The sequence below is a fragment of the Lissotriton helveticus genome, chromosome 8 (genome assembly GCF_964261635.1).
Source record: "Lissotriton helveticus chromosome 8, aLisHel1.1, whole genome shotgun sequence".
Taxonomy (NCBI): Eukaryota; Metazoa; Chordata; class Amphibia; order Caudata; family Salamandridae; genus Lissotriton; species Lissotriton helveticus.
The window spans coordinates 1444895058-1444920004 of record NC_136069.1 but is presented as its reverse complement, the minus strand read 5'-3'; positions in this window follow the sequence as shown (position 1 = coordinate 1444920004).

Below are 24947 nucleotides of genomic sequence, written 5' to 3'. Positions count from 1 at the left end.
ACGGTGCTTTCAGCAACGTCGGCCGCAATGTTAAAAATGCGGGATGCACCTGCCACTGTGGTGGGTGCATCCTAATCCTAATTCGGGTCACGGTACCTCCGCCCTTATGGCGGACAGTCCCTGCCCCAGACAGGATCGTCATCCTAATCGACCCCTTAGTTGCCACAGTTTATATTAATTACACCAATGGAAATCAAGACTGAAGATTATGCTCATCCTAACCATCCCTATATTTTATTATTAATTTCTGATCTTTGGCTTCTTTGCCTCTCTGCAGAAGTACTTTACTCCAACGATCGCACTAAGGTATGTCACATTCCATTTTGTATCTCTTGTTTGTTTTCTAAAAGTCCTCATTCATCTAGTCAATTTATCTTTGTACTAGAAATGCAATGTCTTATTTAAGCTAAAGTAAAATTAAGTCGACATAATTACTATCATTTAATTACAGTTATCTGGAAAAAAATGATTTTGAAGGCAAAGTATCTGATCATTTCATTTGTGTTGAGCATTGGAAAAAACGTTATTGTGGCCAGTACTCTTGCGTTGCTTAATCTCTTTATTTGAAGGTTTCCATATTCAAGATCTGCCTCTTAAACATTAACCACGATGCTTTCCCGCAGAAAATCTATTTCTCAATTCAATTTCCTGATTTTCCATCCAAAAACATTGCTTCTTCTGTCTTAACAACTCTAATAATAATTGCTCCAGTTACAAAACTGTGACTGTTGAATGATGAAAAGGCACTTATGTCACAAAGTACACACCATGGTTGCACTTCAATTGACTTTATTGTAGGAATGCAGACAAACATTCGTTTGGAAGACCTTTAACCTGAGGTCAGTCTGGATTCCAGGAGCATGACGAGGAAAAGAATCCTTTGAAGGTATTTGCTGTGTGAGTCACACATGCTGGGACGTAGGCACCTTTTCATCGCTTTCTTGGTTGGTTGATTTCGCTACAACCATGTGCAGTGTTAGCAGAGGGAACGTGAGGATTGACGCTGGCGTGCTTGGTTGGCTTAGGAATCAAACAAATTATTTGGGATTTGTTCGGTGGTGTAAGGCATTTAGCGTTGGCAGACTTTGACGAATGACGCAGTAATAAAGGAAAGAGTATTTGGAAGGCCTGCAAATCAAAAGACAGAGGAAGAACTTGTACTTTCTATCCTTGTCAAACAGAAATGTAAATTGTTGTGAGAAGGAAAGTCTTCCTGAGCAAACAGTTGGTTTAGAGAGGCCATTAACAACGTCATCACTATCAATTTACTAGAGAAGCAGCGTGAATTATGAGGCACTGAACACAAAAGAAATCTACTCTTTTGTGCGGTCGGACAGCCGTAAACCAGTTTATGACAACAGTCAGACGGAAGATATGTCCCTGCATTACCTTAATCCCCAACGTCAGGGCAGAGCTCCTTAGTTTATTTTAAGATATTTTGCAGGACTGTTGACTGTGGTAAAGAAAGTTTGCAGGCTTACAGTCAGCACTCATGTACATCATTTGTCAGTAACACGTTCAGGGTTTGTGGTTACTTTCAAACACTAACAGCAGTTTGCAAATGTCATACGAATATTATTCATATTAATATTGTATGACGAAGTTAACAGCTGTCGTCTGACTTGTACAAGAATGTTGATCAGACAGGTACAACAATGTAAACATTTGCTGCTGACCAATTTAATCATAAATCCACTTGTGGCACACTTAGTGGGGCAATAATTGCATATAATTCTAGGCAAGAGAGAGAAAAGCACGTGACATATTAAGAATTTCGGATTGGTTTACGCATATTCTATGAAAGTACACAAAATAATACGAGTGAGATAATTACCAAAAATAAAAATGGCCGTGTTAGTATATCGTATCAAATGCACAACCTATGGCACTCTATTTACAAAATACAATTAAAAGCATTCATATATTAAAATTCACGAATCATATCACTTCTTTTTTTAATTTGCGTAGTCGTAATGTCCCCTTAGAAGTTTGGAAATTCATCTTGAATTGCGTTTATATTCTAATGCTCATCCATTTAAGATTCCGTATGTATAGAAAGTGCGTATGCTCTCCATAATGAGCTGCACAAGTGCATTTGCACTTTCGTATTTTTCCTCACCGGAGACCATGAATTTTGAGGATTTGTAAATCTCCATATAAAACCTGAATTCAGACCTTTCCAGGCAGAGTACATCTTCGACTGAGTCGAGGTGAGTACATGCCTGAGGAATGTTTGGGAATGTTTACTTTCATAGCCAGGCATGCCTGCCCTGGAAAAGACACAACCACCCCAAGGAACATATTTGCTGATAAATAAAATTATACAATGCTGCAATGTTACCTATGAGGAAATCCACTAAACACTGCAAAATGAATTAATGAAGGGCATCTATACCCCAGTAAGCAAAATTACAGAAGTAAACTCCAGTTGACAGGTTATGTCAATACGACATGACGGAGAATCACTCTAAATAGAACAGTACAGCTCCACCTGTCGCTGGTATGAAAATAAAAACCACGCACAACGTTCTATAAATTGTGCTGCTGGTTTTCAGTTTTGTGATTAGCCAGGCTAATTGACAAGTGACATATTTGCAAGGAGGCTGCCCCTGGAGGACTTAGTGGTAAGTTCCCAAATATGGAGGAGAAGAACAAAGATAAGTAAACAATCATTGTCCCTGGTTGTGCACCACAGGCGAAACAGTGAACTAGATAAAGGTGCACTGCTATAGTTGAGAAATAGAGGTTGATCAATGAAGTTATATGCAAGCAGCGTACCCTCCATTGCTAGCATGCGGAGTTGTATGTGCTGAATATAGAACAGTGGGCAGCAATGCACAAATGACAGTGCCTCTCTGCAAGTGAGACTAACAAAGTACAAAATGCTCAGAGGTATAAAAAATACTTTGATGCGCATGGAATAGGAAGGGCAATGACAATGGCAGTTACTTCTGCCGATAATGGTGTGGGCTATTGTGGCCAGAACAGACAGCTGCCATGACACAAGGGGCAGAAGAAAATAAAGTCAGAACACCATTTATACCTTTGTTGTTTTCCTCGGAGTCTCCCAGTTGGGCACCTCCAGCACATTGTGTTTCAAACCTATAAGGAGTATATAAATAACCATGCAATGCAACAACCATGCAATGCCAGCTCCTGCAGCAGCTGACTGGAACCTTGAGTCCCCATCTTGCACAGTGGGTGCCCTGGCTAGGAGCAGGTCACACAATGACACGTGGCTGCGCCCCATGTGATGCGGTCTACGGGGTCTATGGGGCCCAGGGAGGAGGGCTGCGTGGCCATTTCCCCTTTTAATTACATATGCATCAAGGCTAGGCCACGGGGGATTGGGTCCCCAGGGCTGAAATCGGCCTGGGGAGGGGACCAAGTAGCCCCCTACCCCTGTTACATTTTGGCAGCCTATGTCCCCAATTCAATTAAGTCTGGGCAAGGGGTATAGTGTCCATGGGGCCAAAATCAACACTGGAAGGAGGTTGCACTGCCCTGTGCCCTCATCACATTTCATCCAGGCCCCAGGAGATGGATTTCCCAGGGATAAAATTGGCCTTGCAAGGGAGTTGCATGGCCCCCTTCCCCCATTACATTTCACCCAGGCTCCAGGTGATGGGTTCCCGGGGCTGAAATGAGCCCAGGGAGGGAGGCCACGCAGTCCCCTTCCCCAAAGTAGCTGGGCCCCGTGGATGAGGTCCCTGGAGCCAAAATCAGCCTGGGGAGGGGGGCTATATGGTCACCCTTCCCCATTCATTTAAGGCCATGCCCCAGGGGATGTGGTCCCAAGGGTCAAAGTCAACCTGGGGAGAGGAGCCATGTCACCCCCACCCCCATTCAAATGTGGCCTGCACTCACTCACAGACCCAATTACACACCCACAGACCCACACAGACACACACACACACCTAAACTCTCACACACCTACTCACAGACCTTCTCAGACATTCATGCACCCACTCAAATACCCATTCAGGCTCATGCACTCACTCAGAGACCCACTAGAAACTCATGCACTCTCTCACATATTCATTCAGAGACTCATGCACCTACTCACAGACTGAATCACACATTCATGGTGGCACTTGCAAACCCACTGAGATACTCTCACACCTACTCACTGATCCACTGAGACACTCCCTCAGACACTCATGCACCCACTTAGACACCCAATCAGTGGCTCACTCACCCACTCACAGACCCACTCAGACACTTATGCATTCACTCACAGACAGACTCACTTACACATAGAGGCACTCACAAACCCACTCAGATGCTCTCACACCCACTCTCAGACCCACTCAGACAATCATTCAGACACTCATGTACCTATTCAGACACCCACTCGGACACTCAAGGACCTTCTCACCGACCCACTCAGACACTCCCACACCTACTCACATACCCAGTGAGACACTTATGCAGCCACTCTCAGGCCCACTCAGACCCTCACACACCAAAGAAATAGAATTTTAAAAAAACGTAGAAATTTACAGAAGATAACAAAGGTTACAGGGATGATATTGTTAGATTCCTATTTCACTAGTACAAGGCCAGTGAAATTCAGCAGTTATAATTACCTGAGCTAACTATAACATATGCCACGTAGTGCACTGCTTATGATCTCACAGACTACATTACTCATGACACGGTCAGTGACATCACTCATGACATCACTCATGACATCTCAAATGACACCACTGATGACATCATCCAGTGACTGTAAGTGTTTCATAAACGTCTCTGAGACTTATAGTTAAGATGTAGTTTCAATAGGAAGAGCATTTTTAATTTTGCCACTAACTTTAACGTTGTTTGAGAAATCCTCCCAAAATTTTCAAAACTAGTTTGGCGCTCACTTCAGCTGCTGTCTTGAAAGTTTCAGGGTGATCTGCAAAGCAGGGGCAGAGAAAAGGGGTGGTCCAAAAACGCATTTTCCCCATGTTAATATCCATAGGAACTTGAGACATGGCTATAGCCCGAACTGCTGATCAGAGTTACATCAAATTTGGCATAAAGGTTTCTGTTGGTCCAGAAAGTGTTCTTTTCGTGTTTTGATGTAAATCCATTCAGTAGTTTTTGAAATAATAAAGAAAATCCAAATGTGTTTATATAGGGACGCAGAGATCCCCAACCCCTCCCAATCTGCCAACACTTCAGACCAGGAAGTATTAGCAGCCATCTTTGGACTCAGCTAGAGTTGAGTCCCAGAAAAAAAGTAAAGAAAAGGAGGCAGGGTAGAAACACCCTGACCTCCATAGGCCTTTTGAAGATTTCAGCAGGAGTTGCTCTGGATCTGCAGACACCGGCAAAATCTTTTTTATAAATGAAGCTCGGGCTCCTGCACTTTGTTACTAATTGGATCCTGGGTGGGCCGGGTCCCAGGGGAATTATAATAAAGGAGGGGGGTGCATGGCCCCCTCCTGGTGCCTATTGATGCCCCAGGGACCACCACCTCCCCATGGCTTCTTTGACAAAAAATGGCCATATGGGCCTCCCCTGCTGCCCCGGGGCCCACCACCTTCCCAGGATGATTTATTAAAAAATGAGGGGCTCCTTGGAACCCCCCAGCCCTGTGGACGCCACTTCCTTAGAGTTCAACTCATAAGAATTCAGGGGGGGGGCGCGAGGACCCCCCGCAGGCAAAGGGACCACCACCTCCCCAGGGCAAATTGTAAGAAAGGAAGGGAGCCATGTAGTCCCCTCTTGGAGCCAACATGGCTCTGGGGCCTGACACCCCCCAGGGCTGGCTCTGCTATACCCCAGGGGGCCCACCCCCAGGACATAGTCGTTTGCTATGGCTTGATGGGACCTGTACCACTCCTGTTAAAGCATAGTAAACTGTGCTTCACTTTGAGCAAGCAAGAGCAATAAAAATGCTCTAGCTTGCTGAAAGCAGAGCACAATTGCCCTATAAAAGCAACGCCGGCTCCGGCAGGCAGCAGGGATCTGGCAGGGTCTGCAGGGACCTTCAGGCTCACCCCTGGTCCCAAACACTAGTAAGTGGGTGCTCTGGGTGGGACCAGGCCACTGACAATTGAGGTCAGGCTGTGGAAAAAGGGTTCAGGCAGATCAGGTCGTTTTACCCCTTTTCTAGGTTTGCCCGGCGTTAGCTGCTTCTCACCCAACTCACGATTTACCAAATAAAGAGGCAGGCGCTGGAGACTGGAAGGCAGGAAACAGGAGTTTATTTCCGACGGAACAGAACACGACAAATCAGACAACAGGGTATCTTCTCGAGGTGCTCTAACAAGTTTCTCTATGGCTCCGTCTTTTATACACAGGTTTATGATGCACAAACATTCCTCATTGCAATAAAGACACTTTGAAGTATAAAAAGGACATGTTGGGATCCCAGCTCCAGGCCTATTCCCATACCGGTCGCTCTGATGTTTCCCCTCCCAAATGTAACATGTGATTGTAATCTGCAGCCGGACATTCCAACAGGACACGAGGGCAGGAGGGGTGGTCAGATCTAAGGTTTGGGCAGGCGATAAGATCGTGTTTCGCTATGCGGGGCCGGGGGGGTACATCCACGAGACCTAGATTTGTGACATGGGACTGGGTCGAGAGGCCAGGTGCAGCTGGGGGGGTGTCATCAGAAGAGAGGAAGGGTGTTCCTGGGAGGAATGTAGGGGTGTCGGTCGGATCTAGGGGTGTGAAGGCCTTGATTAATCACTGCTCCTCTGATGTGAGGCGGGGTCCTACTGTAGGAAGCAATAAACTGCATCTGTTGGGCTAGGTGATGGCCTGGGATCAGGCCGGGCAATCGGGCAGGGAGGAAGAGGTTATCAAAAGGGTCCGTTCTATGAGTAGGATGAAAGAGCGAGGGGGCAGGGGTTCAGCACGGAGACAAGGTCGTGTTTAGTGGTGCGTTTATGGCCCGAACAGGAGAGACCGGGGGCTGTCGGGGCGCGGTGTGCTTGCGAGGCTGGAGAGAGAGAGAGAGAGAGAGAGAGAGAGATGATGATGGCCATTGGCAATGGACAGAGAGGTCATAACACAAAGATGGCTACTACCTACGTTCGGGATGGGGCCTAAAAGGGAACAAGATGGCGGGGCCACTGTTTCGTGACTTTCGCTTTACCTTCAACAGTGGCGAGGGTGAACACAAATGAACGCCGCTTATGTACATATACATTGTCATTTTCCACAGTCGCCGCTTTTTACATAAGATAGGTCATTTCCGTGTTTATCCTAACTGACGAGGTGTACATATAGTCATGTGTAGTCACTGAGATAGCGTTTGTCAATACTGGTAGACTTGCATATAACCGTGTGCAGTTGATGTGACATCCGAGGGGGAATACATATAAATTTACATTTGTCGTATCTAAAAAGTGACCGATGAAACATTTTACAGGCAAAAGTGGTTGAGGGAGGAATTTAGTCCAATACAAGCAATTAGTCAAGGGGTGAAGAAAGTTCCGAAAAAGGGGGGTCTTCGTCACAGTGTCTATTTTTAATAGCGAGCCATCACTGGTAAGCTCTGGTAGTTCGATTTCTTCCGTTGGCGCTGTTGAGCACCGGCGGTGGAGCTATAGGTCCAGCTCGGGTCGTTCTTTATACGTCGCAGGGTGTGATCTGTCCTCTGCTGTTAGACCACAGTCCTGTTTCCTAATTAATCTCCTTCAAGGGTGCCTCATGCTGGGCACCTGTATTTCTTTCTCTGAGTCAATATCCACGTGAAAGGATAAAAAAGGGGGTTTTGTCGGACAATCGAGGGAGGAGAGGGCGGAGTGGGACCAGATCTTTGAGGCAAACCAAGGGAGCAAAGGGTGATGCGCAGGCAGGTCCATCAATCGGGCTCAAAGGGGTGGGGACTTCTGGCACGCGTGGGTCAACAAGTAGAGGGCTTCAAGGTAGCCCTCCATTCTTTCGCTTTCTGCGTTTGCGAGTGGCGCATCGTCCCGCGTCCCGTTGCTCTGCGGCTCCATCTTAGGTCGAGGTCACACGTGTCTCATGATCCATGGCCAAGCCGTGCGTCACGTCCGGTCCCTCTCCTCCGGTGACTGTGTGTCCTTGAAGGTGTACAAAACAGGTTTTAGCGAACTGGCAGGAGAAGGCATTTATACATTTCAATTCCGTCCCGGATCTAAGTAGCTGGGGGTACGTTTCATCGGTCACGGTCAGAAGTTATCACTGTGGAGTATGTATACAGGCATGTCTACTGAGTTTGAACAAGGTCTATTTGGCGTTCATTCATGTCGCATGTGGCTTTCTGACCCTAGCCCTGGCAGTCTTTTATCATCATGAGAGAGGGGTAGAAGCTAAACATTCCTTTCTCGAGGAGCAACAGTTAATCGGGACCATCAGTTATACTTCGGGTTATGGAGCTAGGGTCAATCGGGAGAAACGGGGCGTTTTGGGCATCCGTACTTGGGTGCAGAGGGGTCAGGCAATCTGGGCATTGCATTTCTAACGAGCTGAGAACAGAAAGCCACTGACATATAGTCCTCCTGTGAGAAGGCCAGATTAGGGGACTTCAGTCGTCTTACCTGTCCTTTTCTTTATAGCCAATTCGAGTTCTATCATTTTTGCAGAAAAGGAGAGGTAGTAACATGGCAAATTACAATTGTTTAGTTTCTGGCAATTTTGTCGATCACCTTTGTGTTCGAAAAACCAATTAGGCTCGTGCCGGCGGGGCACAACATTACCACACAAAGGAAGAGGGAGCAGGGGTCGTTCGCATTTTAAATGAACTATTCGGTACACGTACAACATGAAGGGAAAGGACGAGAGAGAGAAACGTGTACAATAATAGGCCATTTTGATGCGCACAAAACACAAAACAGTAGGGGTCATATTATACAGGAACACAGACTGAGGGACAACGTAAATCCATATACCACGTACACATGAATTCAGGCGAGGGGGGGTGTACATGCATTTACATGCAGAATTCAAGACAAAACATAGAACAGTACTTGGCCAAAGACATTTCCTCCTGCATGCTGCGCATCCTTAGTTTCCTATTTAATTCGCCTGGCTGTCCTTGGCTGTTCGTTTCTGTCGCAAATACTTATACTTTCGTCAATTGTTCGGGAACTATCCTGGTCGGGCTAGTACTTACGGTGGGATCTTTGAATCATTTTTAGCGGACGGGTATCCAAGCCAAGGCAACGGAGGGTGTTAGTTGGGGGGGGGAGCAATGGGCAACTTTGAGTTTCATGGCGTAAGAATCTACTCGTAGGTGCATGTCATTCCTGGTTGCATTATTAGAGAGATGGTCGTTTCTAAGTAAGGGTGCGTTATATCTATCTCTGTTCATCGTGTATAGGTGCTATGTTCAGACCCCCTTTTTCCCCATTCCTTCGGCCGTCCAATCATCACACAAGTCGTACTAAGACATCTATCTTATCAGGTCAATGCGTGCAACGTATATCCAGTCGAGTTACACGCATTCGGTCATACACACATGCATTCATATCACCCAAATCCGCGTTGCTTAGGTCTTCTCCACACTTTAGTCGATGTTCTGATGCGACCTGCAGAAAGAAGGGGAAGAAGAAGGGGTGGGGGCGGCGTTTAAAGACACATTCGCGCGCATAAACCCAAAAGGCTTTTTACTTACTACGTATTTCGACCCATCTCCGCGGGGTGCAGTCCCTTCATTTATGGACTGCACATTGCATAGATCGCCCACGTGTGGTATTGCGGATCTTGTGTGGAGGGGGGGCCGAAACAAAAGGGCAATCGGGGTAAAGTGGGTGAACTCGTGTTCTTCTTCGAGGAGTCGGGGTGATCTACAGTGGTACCGGGTCTGGTTTAGGGGCATCTGAAACAATTTTCCCTGTGATATGTGGCATAAAAAGTAAAACAGAACATCGGGACCTTTATCGATTGCCTTAGGTTGCACAAAGGTAAAAAAACACACGCAACAACTTGGATCGTTCATATTTCCAATATTTCTAGGTACTTTGCTTTTTAACCTTTCAGTAATCGACTTGCTTTATTTTGCCTATATTTTACGTAGACCGGAAACAAGGGCTATGTATTCGAACTTACCAAATCCAAAAACTACGACTATTTGTTTGTCACGAAATCTTTATTTTAAAAAATGTTGACGTACCAATGCAGGCCTACAACCACGTGGGCCAGCCACGGAGCAGACTGGAGCTGTACATGAGGGCATATTTATCTGCAGAAAACATAATTGAGTCGGTGGTTGTTTTATTTCATCAAGGTACGATAAGTGCAATAAAATCATATCGAAAATTTATTGTGGGTAAGTACCATCAGTGTCAAAAAGATTCGAACTTTCAATAATACTGTAATCAATGATGCGTCAGAACTTAATATCAAATTCACTGTTCGAATGTTCGAGCAATACTCATCCCCTCCCGCCATGTGCTTCAAAACTGCATACATATCTCACGATATCAAGTCTGAGCATCCGGAACACAACGGGGAATTGTGAGTTTCGCTTGTACCGGCGCCATTTTGGGTGGGGTCAGGCGGGTCCAAGTATAGTCAAACTGTCTCTACCAACTCGTGGTTGGGCCAGAATTTCTTTTCAGCAGTCCAGAAGTTTCGTTAAGGGGGCAACAGAAGGGACCGGTGACATGAACCATCAATCAAAGAAAAGGGAGGGGCAACAATCTTTCCTACCGGGTCGTACTGATGTTCCACCGGAACTGATCAAATCGGTAGTCTGCAGTATCTTGAGTCATTCAAAACTGAGGCTGGTGCCAGCATGAGGGCGCCGACGTCTCGTGGCTACGTCTTGGTCGTTCTGCGGGTGGTCATGGCAGTCATTTCCCATTGGTGGCGGTTGGTGGCCCGCGGAGGTCGAGGGCCCTCCGCAACTCTCGTAGAATCTTCAAAGCTGAGGAGAACGTTTCTGAACGGAGGACTCATTTTTCTAGTCGGCCAGCGACCAGGCCATCCTTGCACGCCAGGTTCGTTCCTGCAAGGTCGACCGCCATTTTTGGGAGTTCTGCAGCTACCGACAGTCACTGGGTCAAATGAGCAGACGGACTCCAGCCTGTTGGGTGAGGCGTCGTAGCACCGCTACAGTGGACGAGACCCTGCTGGGTGAGTGGAGCGTCTCTATACTGCAAGAGTGGACGAACCCTTTGCCGGGTGCCTGGAGCGACCCTGCACCGCAAGAGTGGACGAACCCTTTGTCGGGTGCCTGGAGCGTTGGGGGTGCAGCTGAGGGGCCTCCACCTGGGGAGGCGGGAGAGGCTCGTCCGCGCCGCCTCTCCCTCCCAGTGCACCCCACGGCATCTCGCTGACATTTGTTATGGCCGGACCAGGCGATGAAGAAGAGGGGGGGGTTGGAGGCATATGCAAGACAGCCCCCCCCGTGGCCTGCAAGGCGTTGAAAGAAGAAGAGAATGGGAAGACAAGTACATTTGGGGCCGGGCCCATGCCTTCTCCGGCCGATGGCGGCCGGCCGCTCTTTGCCACGGCCCCAGGAACTGGTCCCTTGGTTCATCCTGGGGACAGGCCTTGGCGCGTGGTGTCGCCTCCGGACTATTTGCGTAATGGTTCTCCACCCCTGGCTGCTGTCTACGGCTTTTGTAGACTTTCTGACGCCCAAAAACCTACTAGAAGCTAGCCCCAGGTAGCCCAGCATTGCTACTTCGGGGAAGGAGGGGCAGGAACGGCGTCAAGCAGACGGCGAAATGCATTGTGGGTTTGTTGTTGCAGCCGTTTGCCGTGTAAATAGTTGTTTAATATATTTTTGTTCAAATAAAAACGTTTTAACCTGTTACTTTGCTATTGTGTTGTATATTTCTAATATTTGCCTAGGGTTTGTCGCTAATTGGGCGGTGTGGTCGGTGGAGCCGAGCTGTCTCGCAGTCATCATGGCGTTGAGTTCGGCTTTCCTCACTAGTTTCATATTTCCTGAGGGGTTGTTCCTAACGCTTCCGTTTCAGTGAGGTTGAAAAGAGATCTCATCAGTGGCCTACTGATTTTACTCGATTCCTTTTGTTTTTCCTAGCGATTCTTATGTTCTTTTATTTGCTAGCACGATACAGCGGCTAATCCGCATTTTCTTTATATATGTCCTTTTTATTAGGGGGTGTCCTCCGGTGGAGCCAGTTGGTCTACCTCTAATAAATGGTCCGGGCTGAACCAACTACTGAGCAATGGGGGGGAGATAGGCATGACGGGTTACAACGGGGACAAAAGTCAGTACTACCTATCCTTCACTACTTTGCGGAGACTAGGCAGAATATTTCTATTCTACAGTATTCGCAAATAGGGAATACCCAAAGAGAGAACCAATTCCAAACAGTCAAGTTCGGACAAACAATCAATCAATCAAATGAGGAATACAATAGGCGCGACGGGTTACAACGGGGGCAAAAGCCTTCGCTACCTACCCTTCACTATCTGCAAAGAGAGAGATCTTCCTGTTCCTCTCTGTTTGTAGGCAGAGAAGATCCTTTCCGAGAACAATCAATCAGTGGGGGATAAAAATAGGCACGACGGATTACAACGGGGGCAAAAGCCTGCGTTACCTATCCTTCACTATCTGCAAAGACTAAACAGAGTATGGCGGCCCTGTGCTTGTTTGCAAATAGAGAATGATCCAAAAAGAACCAATTCCAAAACAATAAATGCTTGGATAACAATCAATCAAATGGAGAGGGAAGTAGGCGCGACGGGTTACAACGGGGGCAAAAGCCTGCGCTACCCACCCTTCACTATCTGCAAAGGGAGAATACTCCTATCCTTCCCCGTTTGTAGACAGAGAATCTCTCAGGACAAAACAATCAAAATGCGTCATACTAGTATTTTCCAATGACAATCAAACAATCAATTCGCAATTTGTCGTGTTTCCACGACCTTACCCGGACCGTATGGACGGTTTCTCGTCTTCCGTTTCCAGCGCCCGATCGTCCTCTATTCTCCGTAATTATTGTGACACTCCTGATGGTTCCCAGTCAGGACCGTAGATCACTCGAGAGAGGTCTGTTCGGAACCAGTGAAGTTCGGATGATCGGCTGCCAGACAAGGGTCTATCGGGCAGGAGCTCTTCCCGATCGTTGCAGTCGTTCACTCTGTCGTTGGGACCTCTCTCACTGGATCCACGTGTCGCTGATGGGCCCCACGTTGGGCGCCAATTGTGGAAAAAGGGTTCAGGCAGATCAGGTCGTTTTACCCCTTTTCTAGGTTTGCCCGGCGTTAGCCGCTTCTCACCCAACTCACGATTTACCAAATAAAGAGGCAGGCGCTGGAGACTGGAAGGCAGGAAACAGGAGTTTATTTCCGACGGAACAGAACACGTCAAATCAGACAACAGGGTATCTTCTCGAGGTGCTCTAACAAGTTTCTCTACGGCTCCGTCTTTTATACACAGGTTTATGATGCACAAACATTCCTCATTGCAATAAAGACACTTTGAAGTATAAAAAGGGCATGTTTGGATCCCAGCTCCAGGCCTATTCCCATACCGGTCGCTCTGATGTTGTTTCCCCTCCCAAATGTAACATGTGATTGTAATCTGCAGCCGGACATTCCAACAGGACACGAGGGCAGGAGGGGTGGTCAGATCTAAGGTTTGGGCAGGCGATAAGATCGTGTTTCGCTATGCGGGGCCGGGGGGGTACATCCACGAGACCTAGATTTGTGACATGGGACTGGGTCGAGAGGCCAGGTGCAGCCGGTGGGGTGTCATCAGAAGAGAGGAAGGGTGTTCCTGGGAGGAATGCAGGGGTGTCGGTCGGATCTAGGGGTGTGAAGGCCTTGATTAATCACTGCTCCTCTGATGTGAGGCGGGGTCCTACTGTAGGAAGCAATAAACTGCATCTGTTGGGCTAGGTGATGGCCTGGGATCAGGCCGGGCAATCGGGCAGGGAGGAAGAGGTTATCAAAAGGGTCCGTTCTATGAGTAGGATGAAAGAGCGAGGGGGCAGGGGTTCAGCACGGAGACAAGGTCGTGTTTAGCGGTGCGTTTATGGCCCGAACAGGAGAGACCGGGGGCTGTCGGGGCGCGGGGTGCTTGCGAGGCTGGAGAGAGAGAGAGAGAGAGAGAGAGAGAGAGAGAGATGATGATGATGGCCATTGGCAATGGACAGAGAGGTCATAACACAAAGATGGCTACTACCTACGTTCGGGATGGGGCCTAAAAGGGAACAAGATGGCGGGGCCACTGTTTCGTGACTTTCGCTTTACCTTCAACAGTGGCGAGGGTGAACACAAATGAACGCCGCTTATGTACATATACATTGTCATTTTCCACTAGACCCCAGGGTATTGGGTGTTTCATATGTTATGTCCCTGACTTAGGAATTGTTATTATCGGTCATTCAGGGGGTCCTTGTTGTTTTCACTAAATCTTTCCCGCAGCCTGTCTGCGCAGGGCTTGTTTGTTTTGTATTGTCACATTAAATATTTTATGATTTATTACATTGCTCATTGTTCTCTACTGGATAATTTTGAATATCATTTTTTATCTTCCACTTGTCCTCAGTATGACCCATTTAAAAACCTTTGGGTTTTCTGATGAGGAGTTTGCCCTACTAGTCGGGACCTCTGCCTCCTTTGGGAATGCATCTAATGATTCTAGTCGCAATCAAGAAGATGTAAGAAAATTAATAGATCTAAAAAAGAAATTGAAGAGGATGGAAGCACATGGTGAGTTCATGTTGGCTTATTTGAAGTTAGGTGTGATTCCGATTGGCCTCCGTGTGCGCAACATCCCAGGCTTATTTGTCCATCATAGAGCCTTTCTAGATAAATGGAGCATGATCGCGAGCAGATGTTCGCGCGATCTGATGATTTTAATTGTTGAAACTGCCAAAATTTTGGCAGTAGAAATTAAAACTGAGGTAGAGGAATTAGAAGATAAAATCAAAAAGATGGGAGATATAGACGAAGCCATGAAGAAGATTGAAGAATCTAATAAAGAATTAGATTCTTTTTCGAATTACTTATATAAACGGAAAAATGATAAATTAGCGAAGGATAAAAGATTCTGTACAATAGAAAATACTTACCCTTATTTAAGAATGGATTTTTACAAACAAAACCATTATGCAGATGAAAACAGGACCCAACAGCAAAGGGTAAATACTTTCTCTGAAACATCAGATTCTAATGGCGATCCCAATGATGTATATTATGAACCAGAAAGTAACTTTAAATCAGCACAAGTGAAGCGTAACCAAGGACAGCCTTTTTTAGGCAATCGAGGGACCAACCGGGGACAGTCGAGGGTACGCTTCCAAACTCAGAGCAGAGGTGGGTACAAGCCTCAACATCATTATCAACAGGAGGAACCTCAGTTTATCAGGGAAACAAGAAATCGCCAATATTGGAAACCAGGGATATGATCCCAATTTTCAATGTATCAAAAATAAAATTGGATGACTCTGTTGTGAGTCTTCTATCTAAAGGCCTTTCCTATGTTCCCCACTCCCCTGTTAATTGTTTTGAATTACATTGTAACATTATCTCTTTCTTTCGTAAGATTCGACTTAAAAGATTCTTCTGTCTAGATAACAACATAGAAGAAAATAGTGATAATATTAGAACCCTATCCCTTCCATCCACATTTAGTCCATCTTTAGACCAGTTAGGACCCGAAGTTGCTGCCTTCGAACTCGTAGTTCTTAAGAAACTAGACAAAGCTATGCAGTTTGTCCCTAAACCACTCCATAATTTAAATAGGGAGGAATATTCAGCACTTCAATCTCTATCCACAAATAAGGCATTAACTATAAAAAGTTGCGATAAAGGTGGAGGAATAGTTGTCATGGACTCATCCAAATATGAAGTATATATGCATAAAAAGTTAAACGTTCCCTCCTTTTATACTAATGTTAAAACATACTCTACCAATTCACTATCTAGAGAAATTAAACAGTTAACCAAGGAAGCACTTGATAGAGGAGACATCTCTATGAAAGAGCATGACTATCTAAATTTTAATCAAGGAAAGATTGCTTGTGTATACGGATTGCCTAAGATCCATAAAGATCAGGATAACCCGCCATGTAGGCCTATCGTTTCCACAATAGGTACCATGACAGAACCATTATCCAAATATGTGGATAACTATCTTCGTCCTCATATTCCTAAGATTAAATCTTATGTGAGAGATACTGGCCATATGATCACAAAAGTTGAAAATTTACCGTTTAATTCATATAATGACTTGCTTGTAACATTAGACGTCAAGTCTTTATATAGTAATATTCCACTAACAGCCGCAATGGAAACCACTAAATGGTTCATTGAAGATCAAAAGATACTGTGCCCCATTGATTTTATTCTTGCATGCCTAAGGATAGTTGGCACAGAAAATATATTTTCCTTTGGCACTCATACATATCGCCAAATTAAAGGCGTTAGTATGGGTGCTTCTGTGGCACCTTCGGTGGCAAATATTTTTATGGCCTCCTTTGAGGAGAGATGTATCTACAACGAAATGTCCCCCTTTTTCGAGTCTGTCTCTCACTGGTCCAGATACATCGATGACATTTTCTTTGTCTGGACCGGTGGGAGGGAGACTCTGAATGAATTTCTTAGCTGGATCAATATGGCAGACTCTAACCTAAAATTCACGTCACATGTTAGTCCGGAGAGAGTAGAATTTCTGGATATTGTAATAATAAATGATCAAGAAAAACTGAAAGTTGACTTATTTACAAAACCTACAGCAAGAAAATACGTTGCTGCATTACCAAAGTTTTCACCCTCGCAACCAGAAGGATATCATTCCTTTTTCACAATTTCTGAGGGTAAGGCGCAATTGTACAGATCTTGCTGATTTTGATATACAGGCAGGTTTAATGAGAACTAAATTTATCAATAGAGGATACCCTCACAGGCTTGTGAGGGACTCCTATAAGAGGGCACGCTATTATGATCGAGATTGCCTTTTAAGATCTAAATCTGCCAAGGATACAAAACAAGTAGTCTGCGTCATTAAGCATTCGACCCTTAACGCCAAAGTTAAGCAGATTATTAACTCAAGTTGGCATATACTTAATAGCAACTGCCCTAATGATCAAAAATTAGCTAAACCGCTTTTTGACATCGATGCAATTGAAACATTAAAGATCACATAATACACTCTCGTTTCGATAATTCTTCTAGCCAACTAAAGTTTCTACAGAAATCAATTGATACTAACCAACCTGTGAGAGGTACAGTACCCTGTTCCTCATGCAAATCTTGTGGAACGATCATTCTAGGTGAACAGTTCACACACAATGGTTATACTACTAATGCGAATCAGATGTGGAACTGTAAAACTTCCAATGTTATATATTACATCCAATGTCCATGCCTCCTTGGATATGTGGGTGAAACTTCTAGGACCATCCAAGTACGACTAACTGAGCATCGCTCTGCCATAAAAACCAAAAAGCAATTGGCACCAATGGTGAAACACTTTATAGAACATAACCATGGCTCAGATGATTTTAAGTGGCGTATATTGGAGAAAATACATCCGCCGGATTTGAAGGGAGGCATGTCGATTAGGAAAAAACGAGAAGTTTATTGGATTTTTGTTCTAGACACTTTTAGAAACTGGCTTAATAATGATTGCCCGTGGGAGAAGGCAGTAGATTCCTAATCTTAACCTTTATCATTGACAAGTTCATATATCCCATCTGCCCATTTAAGGCACTCACTGTAATGAGAACTACGTCCATAAATGGCCCTTGAACTTACATAATGAGACATACATACTTAGATAGGATAATATTCAGAGCTCCAATTTTCTATGGGAATTATTAGCCACATCACAATCTTGGAAGTGTGGTATTGGTTCCATATTGAATCTAAATCGGTTAAGAGACGTTCCCAAATTAAAGTTTCCTAATACTTACATCTTCTTGAATATTGCGTAATAAATGGCATATTGATAATTGTCTGAATTCAAATATTTAGTTTGGTTCTTTATTCTTCATGGAATAGGAGCATGCGGAAGTCTGCCTTCGATGTGGTTGAATATTTCGACACAGATAGAATAGATGGCACGTTGAAAATTGCCTGAATTGAAATATTGAATCGGATTTTTTTACAGAACATTATTATGTGGAAATGCGCTTCTAATGAGGATGAATGTTACGACATAGATTATAGACTATGCGTGCCAATACATCGTATGTACCCATAATAACTTTTCAGTACTCTATCCATTTCCATCAACCCTTTGATCGTGCGGGTTTCTCTGCGGCTCCCTCGGAAGTCCGTTGTTAATTTTGATCACTGCGGTCAAGTTTGAGAAGTCCGCTGTTTATCCAGACCATTGTAGTTTAGTCACGTTTTTTGAATAAGCCACGTGACCATACAGGCGTGACTCTTCCAATTAAGTAACGGTTAATTAAGGGCTGTTTGTGAGAGAAACAGTCGTTGATTATTCAAGATCCGAGAAGTACGTTGCTATCCGCCCCTGGTCTACGTTATCTTTACTGACATCAGAAGGTAAGCGCTAGTGTGTCGCCTAGATTGAGCTCTTAATATCTATACGAGGTCAGCTTAATTGTAAAAACAGTGTCCGTTTTCTACCATCTTCTCTACAGCTTCTTTGAATATCCCCACATCGGGAGGACTGTGTACTAGAAAACTTAGAAGTGTCTATGTTATTTATATAAATATCTGAAGGTAAGCGTCTTCGCATTATCCAAATTGTGCCTTCGATTTTGAAATTACGTTAGGTTTTTATTCTTTTCCCTATTCTCTCATTATTTTTCTGCAGTGCCCTAATATCCCCATATCAGGTGGATCATTAATTGGAATATTTGAAAGTGTATACGTTCATATCTTTGCCCGTGGACCAAGAGGCACGCTCTGACCTTATTGCCATTCAGGTAATAGAAGGATTAGATTTTATTTTATCTCTGTACGTTTATTCGAGGTTTAGATCTAAACCCTTTGGCGATTGTCCCCTTTTCCGTTTCTTAGATTCGAGTGGTGTTCGGTTATATCGATGGAACTGCAAGAGCCGTCACCATATAGAGCTCATGATTTTTAAAACCATTCCGATATCGGCAATCTAATGCGAGTATTTTAGGTAATTAGTCCTTATATGACTGTGACCATTGATAAATTGTAGAAAAGAGAAAATATATATATATATATATAATTTCTGGAAGAATAAATATCAATGGTCTTTATATTTTCAGCTTCGTGTAACTTTCGCTCGCACATTTTTTATACATCGTGAAGGACCTTGTCCAAATTAAAAATCATTTATTCTGAAATTGATTGAAACATAAGGTAAATGTACTTTTTTATGAGTACCTAATTGATATAGTTGTTGAAATCTTAGGTAATCCCTTTAGCATTTTCCATCCTTGACCTATAGTGAGTTTCCATCCTTTGTGATATGAGAGAATAACAGGGAGTGCTGACTTTAGATCTATCACTTGGATAATTTGTTTCAGTATTCTTCATCCTTGACCTATAGCGATTTTCCATCCGTGGCAAAATGAGATAACAACGTATAGGGGTGCCTTTACATCTAAAAATCTAGATACAAACATGATGTGTTGAAGAAAGTGCAAATAGCTTAAAAAATCGTTTAATTGTGTAAAAGATCATTTTTGCTCCTTGATGTATGTATCCTAAGCATTAATTAGTTTTAAAGCTAATATCAAGACGATATATATATATATATATTGAATTTATTTTTACACAAAACTTCTACTTTATCAAATAGAAGGCGGAAACGAAGGTATTTTACGTTGCCCTAATTATGTGAATTAGTAAGTACACTTATTAAATGTACAATTTTTTGTGAAAATGTTGCATCAGTACTAATGCCCTGAACCTTTTTAATGAGAACACAAATTAAATACATTATCTTGGGCATACTTGGATGTTTATATACCGAGCTTTATACATGCTCTTCCTTAATTGAGTATAACCATCTAAATCCAATTAGAGAATATGAGCGATGAGACTAGATTCAAAAGACTAGACATAATCACTATATATTGGGTATACCTAAATGTATACATGCCAAGTTTATTATGCTTCCTTTTCAATTCAGTACACTTAATCAAAGCAAAATTGAGACTATGAGCAATGAAATAACTAGATCTATGAAACTAGATATTATCATTAAGAATTTTTGTCTGCTTGTGGAAAAATGAGAGGTCTATAATTGCTGATGTCTTGATAAAATGATGTAAGCCTAGTGTGAAGGTCATACATAACCATCTATGTATTTTTATTGATCATGATGCCTTTTTATATTTTTTTATTTGATGATCTGTCTTTGTTATGAATTAAAAAGTATCTACTGTACAATTATTATTTTTTATTTTGTAGGCAAAATGTGGCTACTCCTGAAGAAGGCGCTGGTCGCCGAAACGCGCGTTGAAAACACAAAAGTGCCACTGTGTTGTTCTTTATTGAGAAAACAAGTTTTTTCTTTTTTATTTGTATGAATGTATGATACTAATTGTCAACTGTTGATGTACTGACTTATTACCACTAAGTTATACATCTTTTTAAATAATGTGTTATTATGTATGATCTTTTGCCCGAACTAATAAAAAATAGAATTTTTATGACATCAGCTTTTTCCTTCCTCTCTATTATTAGATTTGACAAGCAAATAGTAAATTGCCTAGGTTGTTGTTTCATATGTCCCTGGGAACAAAAACATGCCTTATACTTTTTAAAAAAAAGGAATGGCTACTCACAGGAGGCCTGCCCACTTTTACCATCACTCTGCAAACAAACCTCCTGTCTAATCCGGGTTCAAGCTACACAGGGTGACCTGCCGCAATATACAAAGAGTTTGTAATGCACTTGTGAAGGTCGATGGGTTGAAGGATCCGGCGCTACTTCTCCTCGCAAACATAGACAAAGCATTTGACTGGGCATATTTATTTCTCCTTATTCAGTGCGTCAAATGTGGTCCATTCTTCCTCCCATATCTATGATTGTTATATACAGACTTGACAGCATCAGTGCGGGTAGCGGGGGCTCAGTTGGATACCTTCTATTTCCGGCAGGGAACGCAGCAGGGTTGCATCTTGTCCCTCCTGCTGCTCGATCTTGCCATGGAATCCCTGGCGGTTTGGATGAGGTTGGATGCACAAGTAAGTAGTTTCGAGTGGGGAGACAGGCGGTCAGACAGGCTCACATTATATGCCAGACACAACGGGACCTCGGCTGCTGCAAATAATGCTCATATTTGGGGAAACTTTGGTCCTCCACCTAACCCCTTCAACATCCACGGTATATACTGTGGCTCCTGAGCCACATAGGTTTGATTGGGCGGCGAGCATCTTGGTGGTCATTGAGGCATTCAAATTCTTAGGTGTTTATATATCTCGAGTGGTGACAATCACATGGAATGCTAATATTGAACCAGTATTCGATCGTCTGAAAGAAGATATAAAGATATGGTCTGTGATCCTGCTGTGCTTGACAGTACTGTCGGTGGTGTTCGACATTATCTCATGGCCCAGATTCCTCTACCAACCACAAAACTTCTTCTTTGAAGTCCCACAACAGTGGTTCCACTAACTAAACTCCATCCTCACTGCCTTTCTTTGGGACAAGGTGGCCCTCAGTAAATGCTTTCTATCAATGTACTGAGGGGGCATAGCTGCAGCTGACATTGAGTCAAATTGCTTAGCTTCTCACCACCAGATCATAAACGATTAGTGGTAGGATACACAGGGAGACCCCGCATACTCACTCGATGAACTGGTGATGAGCACAACTCCGCTGCAAGCCTACTTGTACGGAGAGGGGAAACGCACTACACTTCCTCTGCTGACAAAAGTTGTCCTGAATTTCTGGCGGTCAACCCTTACATGAAGTATTCATGCAGACACCATTATGGTGTGGAGCCATGCTCACCACAGGTGGCCGTGTTGACGGGATTCTTGAAATAGGATCTAATTGGTATCTCCACCTTAGAGGATGTCATACAATGTACGGTCCTTACGGCATATCAGACACTCCAGAATGAATTCCAGTTAGAAAACTCCACCATCCACTGACTCCGTACATAAAGGAACTACCAGACATTCCAGAGCTTAATCCCTTAAAAGGGTAACTTCTGGGAGCCGTTGGTGGCCATAAAATTGATAAGATCTATCAGACCCTAATCTCTGACAACTATACATTTAGAACCCCAATGAACAGCATGCGAGGCAGATGTGGGTAACTTGGCGAACAAAGACTGGACGGAGATTCTGGGTTCCCCAAGAGGATCGGACATTGTGGTATGGCTCCAGATGATTCAATTTAAGTACGTCAATGGCTCTGGCGTATTGGAGTAATTGTTTCCCCTGCATGCCTTTGTTGCGGCGCTGATGAGATCATCTTCTTCCATACAGTGAGGAGCTGCCCTGAGTTGGAGAGATTTTGGAAGGGGGTGCTCACATGTCTGTGTGGGGTCCTGTCCTGGCATATTCTGCATTGCCGCAGTTAGCCCTCTTTCACCTTAAGGATGATACATGCAGAAATAAATATAAACTATCCTTGCTTAGTCTGGAACTGGCACTCCCTAAACATGACATAGCCAGGGAATGGAAGGCAGCGGCCCCTCCATCACTGTTGGTGTGGAAAAAGAAAATGGACCACTGTATAGGGATGGAGATTGCAGTTTATAAAGCTTGGGGAAGCGCCCAAAAACACCCAAAGATATGGAAGAGGTGGGCGACATACAGAGGAATTAAGCGTGTGCCAGTTCATCAGATACACCAACTGCTTGATGATGAAATTCAGACATTCCATGGCCAAAAAGAGACTGTTCCAAACTAAAATGATGAACGTCATGAGTACTGCAGTTGTGATGTTTTTCCTTTGCACTAGTGGATGGGGGTGGGGGCAGGGGATATTGCAGGACAGTTGTATGTTATTATTATGATATCTTTGTTGAAATTGTCTATTCAAATTATTGCAACCCTGTAGCAGGATATGATGTGGCACAGTGGGAGCGCCTCTGGTTGAACACTTCCAAGCCAAATCTCACAAACCAGAGTTAATTAGGTGGTTGGTTCTGGAAAAGGTCTCTTTGGGAGTAAGCGGCGGGGACATCAACTCTATTCTGAATATACGAGAATGTAAGTGGATGTACACTATGGACACAGTGAATAATGGACTGAACGAACTTGATGCCACTAATAGCCAACTCCCCATTTTGTATAATGGATAGTGCTCTTTTTGCTCTGTAACTATAGTGCAATTGTCTATCTTTATGATCCATGAATACCAGGATGTGTTTTGTGTTACTATGTACATGACATGTTTTTCCACTTTACCATAAATGTTCATTTATGTTCTGTATATAATGCTCGTTTGACAGTCTGGGTCCAGCACACCATACTGTGCCATCATAAATGCCCATCTGTGTGAGACACCGCCTTTGTTTTCATTAACCTTATGAGGCTTCCTGGACGTATTCTGTGTTTTACCAATGTGCCCTTTCCTATCTCAGTTTGTTTTTTTGCCATTCAAGTTCCTCATTATTGTGAATATGTCCACCATTATAGCCCATTAGCAACAGAGCCCGTGAGCATTGTGTGGCCTATTCTGCCATTTCTGTTGTTATTCCAATACTTTTTGACTTTTGTGACTTTTTAAACACTTTATTTTTAATATTCCGTATCAATACATGATTTTTATAAATCTCTTGTTTCCATACTAGGCTACATTAGAGATCCAGTGGCTGGACACGATATCTTTGAAAACCCTACTCAGCTCTATTGGCCCGGTATGGGCTTACTACGAGGACGACTTATGGCTCAAAACGTGTTCTTTCAATTATTTATGGGATCATTGTGAAACGGATTGTGATTTGTTATATCCACATTTAGGTCAGTTTTTAATGAATACCGTATCGGATTGGAGATAGTTTAGTCATCCTGAATGTTTATGATTCGCGCTGGTTCTTACAACAATATATACCTATATGGCCCACCCTAGCCTTACCCTCCAGGGGTTTCACTGCTGTAGTGAGATTTATCGTTCTTGACACCTGCACGACTTCTAGATCGTTCGTACTGGCACACACTGTGGGTTGTATTTAGGGGCTCAAATACGACCGCACAAGCCTATTGTTTAGTGTTCCTGTTAACTTGCTAGTACAGGGTGTTTGTTTATTATTCTTCGGATGACTACTTAATAGACCAATCATTTTATACCTCTACATTATTATTATTATTTTATTAAGATTAATTTTGTTGTCCTATATTATGGGGCTGCATTTACGGGTGCAAAGAGGCAGTGCTTTACCTTCCTGCTAACACGCTGCAACATGGTTATTGACTTTGTGGTTCATTACATGTTAGATCAGTCTGTGTTTATTGGACCCCCCATACCATAGGACGGTTCTCTCCTCTGTTTGGTAGGTTTGCCATTTGATGCAAGGGATCTGCTGACCCACAGTCTCACCACGGACGTCCGTACGTGTAATCATGACCGTACTCTCTCCCATTGTTTAGTAAGTGAATGTTTCACTCCAGGATAAGCATTTGGGGGCGTCACTTTTGCACCACTGGTGCGTCACTTTTTGAGACGCATCAGCAGTGTAAAAAATGCGCCTTGTTGCACCATATTTGCAAAGTGACGCATCTAGGTAGATGCGTCACTTTGTAAACCCCTGCGCTACATTATATCTGCGCCAGGTATAATGTATGCAGAGGGGGCGTTCACCCGCAAAAAGCCTCGTAATAGTGACGCAGTGAAATCTATGAGATTTCACTGCGTCACTTTTAGAACGCTGTTGCGTCAAAATCTTGCGCCTGCCTCACAGCAGGCGTAAGACTGATGCAAGCCCTTTCACATGGGGTTCTCCCCATGTGAAAGGAAGCATTGCTGGAGTTGCGTCACTTTTGTGACACACTCCAGCAATGCGTTACTTTTGCGCCTACAGATACGTCAGAAATACTGACGTATCTGTAACTCCTTGCGACATGATGCGTCATATTATAAATATGACGCATCAATCATGTCGCAGGGAGAGCGCAGTGAAAAGTGACGCATCGCTGTTT